A 4,058-nucleotide genomic window follows, 5' to 3' on the forward strand; every position below is an offset into this window, starting at 1 on the left:
TGTGTGTGTGTGTGTGTGTGTGTGTGTGTGTGTGTGTGTCTGTTTTTGCAAGTATATATGTATACATGTCTGATGTTGGACTCGAACTTGTATGTACATATATAAATGCATGCAGAAATACACGCGCGCACGGATACACACACATACATTCACACAAATACGCGCACATACATTCACACATATACATTTGCTGAACGATTTCAGTGAGTATTAGGAAAAAGGTTTGTGCTACATTTTGTATCCGCATAATTTAGATTACGCTATTTCAAATGCCAGTGCCCCCCACCCCTCTGAAATTACTGGGTGTTTGTGTAGGCAAACGATGTAAAAGTGGCTGGAAGCTGCCAGTGAATATGCTGACTGTCTTCTGATGCTTGTTGTCTGCACGTTCTTCTGATAACATCTATTATCGTCTTACAATGATTGTTAGTAAAATAACTACCATGGAGTATTCATATCCTTTATGTCTTCTATATACACATTATTCAAAATTAAACGCCGTGCATCGTTTTCAGCAAATATGTTTAGTTATATTTAATATTTATAACATTAATACCTCTAAAACCTGTTTATTTTCACCAAACAACAGCTCTAGCTGAATATGAAATCAGCAGAGATCGATCTGATAAAACTTTATGTTAGAAGGACTTTAGAAGCGTTTGTATATCCAGGATAATAATCACTGGAATCCAGTTTTAGGACATCATAATTTTTCTCAGTCGGAATTATATTTAGTTTCACAAACTGAAAAAAAGCTACGTGAAAATTACAGTTTCGAATTACTGACAGTCACCCTCTGCTCACCGGATGGTATTGTTTGTAGCCTGTTTTAGTGAAAGGCTGTTTTTGAAATATTCTATTCTTACTGGTGAATTAACTGAAGCATTTGACATTTCTTTGTATGCTAATGCATCGGGAATTTAGAGTTTCTGGACACGAACCAGCTTCGGTTTGACTGTCGATTTTTTTGCCAAATACTTGCAAAACAGTTGCCATTTAAAGAGTTCTTCTATCACTGATAAGTATTAAATAGGTTTAATTACATCACGTTTTAAAAACTCTGTAGGTTTTAAAGAAAAGTACAAGGTTTAATATATGTGTCACTCTAAATCGACGAAAAATTGATTGATTTGGTCATGTGAACAATTCTATTTCTTCAAAGCCAACCAATGTAGATGTCAAATTTATTTAGTTATTCTTACTTCTCTACTCTGTCAAGTCTTAGCTTAGCTGATAAGGTCACAATAGTATCGAAACAATTCCTAGTTACCTCCCGTACTTGCTAAATTAGTCGCTCACTAATATTGGTTTTTTCGCCATTGCATAACTTATTTCTAATTCGCTTTTATTTTTACATTTCCAGTAATAATGGTTTCTAATTTTGGCCCAAGGCCAGCAATTCTAGGGGGGGGGGGGCAGTCGATTACCTCGACCCCAGTACTCAGCTTTTATTGAGCCAGGAAGTATGCAAGGCAAAGTCGACCTCGGTTGAATTTGAACTCCGAACGAAAAGACGGACGAAATGCCGCTAATCGTCCAAACGATTCTGCCAGCTCGCCGCATTCACGTCTCTAGCAATATTTAAGACAAACTGAAATTATTGCTTGTGTAGAATGAAACAAAGAAAATACATTCGATAAGATTAACTTTCTTACATGACAGGACATTTCTGACTAGAAAAGTGAAACGGGAACTGAATGAAATTCAGCAACGTTTTAAGTGAATTCTGTGAGACGGAATTCTATTCTAAAAATATTTAATGATTCACTCTTTATTTCTTGAATTATAATTATCATCGAATATATTTAGTTAGGACGTTCGTTCTTTGACCGTTTTCACTCGAGTAAATTTTTTTTTTTACTTCACTTCTCATTATCAGGTAACTGTTGCTGTTCAACATAAGAGTCTGGAAGCATAAACTATTTTATGAGGACTGGAGTTGATCACGTTCTTCATGGTGGCGGACATGTTGGAGGAGGAAGAGGGGAGTGAAGGAGGAGTGGATGGTGGAGCAGGCGATGGCGGTGGTGGAGCTTCTGGAATGTTTACTTCATTAATTGGAAGAAGCAGTGAGTAAAGTCTTTTTTTTAAAGCATTCGCTGCAAATACTTATCTGATAGTAGATGTATGTATGTATGTATGTATGTATGTATGTATGTATGTATGTATGCCTGTATGCATGTATGTATGTATGTATGTATGTATGTATGCATGTATGTATGTATGTATATGTATGTATGTATGTATGAAATGTATGTATGAAATGTATATAAGTTTGCATGTTGTATGTATATATATTTTGTATTGCTTCTATGTATGAATGTATGACGTATGTATATATTGCAATGTATGTCTGTATTTATTGTTTGTTTGTGTGTATATATGTATATATATATGATAGATTTAATTACGTGTGTCAAAAAATGTCGTATTCGACACAAATTGTTGAGTTGATTCTATTTCTATAAAGCAATAACAAGTAATTACATTACATGGTTACTTCAAGTGGAATATCTCCGCCATGATATCAAAAGTTGAACTAACTCATCGTCTCAATGGAGAGATACACGATGACGCACAGAGCCAAATACACACACATCAACACACACACACACATGCATTCTTCTCTTTGTTTTCTCTCTCTTTTTCTACATACATACGTACATACAGTCACACATACACATGCACGCGCATACTTAGAACATAGATAGTGCTATCTATTTAAATCTGAGTAGAAGCCGAGCTTTGCTTATAATATACACAACAATACTGATAAATATTCGTGAATTACTAAAGTGAATATATATCTGCCACAGAACCTCCCCCGACAACAAGTCGCTAATATCTGAGCGTTATCTAAGCTTAATAAGATTATGTATGTATAAAAACATGCAATGTAATTTCCACAGTCCATGAATCCACCAAAGCTTTCCACTAGAATGAAGGACAACTCAGATTTACAAGATATAAAGATACACAAACAGGCATCACAAATATACATTCCTATCGTCAGCTGCCAAGCAGATATCGTTATGGTTTCAATGCCTGGTCTGCACCATTTAGTGCGGTGGTGCCAACAGCGTTAGAAGCATAAACTCTGCGTGGGAATCAATAGTAATCAGCAAGATATCTGACAGGATAACTTTTTAGACATTTACTGAGTGTAGTCTGCCAGGATGCCAAAGCGAGTCGGAAATATATTGCTCTATCCTGGCTTTCTTCATTTTTAACTTTAGTCAATATTATTCAAAACCAGAATATTTACACGAAATAAAAGCTAAGATATTTTAATTGTTTGTACATATTTTTATTAAGTCACGATGTTTACTTAACTTCTAATATCATATTTGCAGAATATATAGCTATGATATTGTACATGGATAGGAATAAGTTTTAAAACTGACAAATTTACAATTATTTTTAGAAGCTTTTAATTTCCATTTAACATTAAAGAAAAATCATTCAAACCAAATGCTAACATTCCCAGAACTACCACAAATTGAAAACAGACCAAAGCCTCTAAAACTTCATAATATTGTTCACCTAAAAACACATACAAACGTTTATATTGTTGGTGAATGTGAAACAAGCCTTGAGTAAATCGAAATATTCATATCTATCTATCTATCTATCTATCTATCTATCTATCTATTCATCTATCTATCTATCTATCTATCTATCTATCTATATAATATCTATCTATCTATCTATCTATCTGTCTGTCTGTCTGTCTGTCTGTCTGTTTATCTGTTTGCTTGTCTTACTCTCACTCCCTCTTGATATATGTATGACTGTGTTTGTCCCCCCCACCATCACTTGAAAATCTATGTTGGTGTGTTTATGTCCCCGTAACTTAGCGGTTCGGAAAAAGTGACCGATAGAATAAGTACTAGGCTTACAAAGAATAAATCCTAGAGTCAATTTGTTCGACTAAAGGCGAGATCTCCAGCATGGCCACAGTCAAAGACTGAAACAAAAAATATATATAATATATATATACACTAGATACATAGATATTTATGCGCATATACATATATATATATATATATATATATATA

General features: G+C 34.3%; 1 long non-coding RNA gene across 1 annotated transcript in view; it reads left to right on the forward strand.

The window, feature by feature from the left end:
- The window catches only part of LOC106880964 (uncharacterized), an 80,709-nt gene that overhangs the window by 68,906 nt on the left and 7,745 nt on the right, over nt 1–4,058 (forward strand). Inside the window, exon 2 of the long non-coding RNA XR_001410798.2 lies at nt 1,880–2,069. This is a non-coding gene — a long non-coding RNA (uncharacterized LOC106880964). The remainder of the gene's footprint in view (nt 1–1,879; nt 2,070–4,058) is intronic.

This window comes from Octopus bimaculoides, chromosome 7 (genome assembly GCF_001194135.2).
Source record: "Octopus bimaculoides isolate UCB-OBI-ISO-001 chromosome 7, ASM119413v2, whole genome shotgun sequence".
In the NCBI taxonomy this organism is placed as follows: domain Eukaryota; kingdom Metazoa; phylum Mollusca; class Cephalopoda; order Octopoda; family Octopodidae; genus Octopus; species Octopus bimaculoides.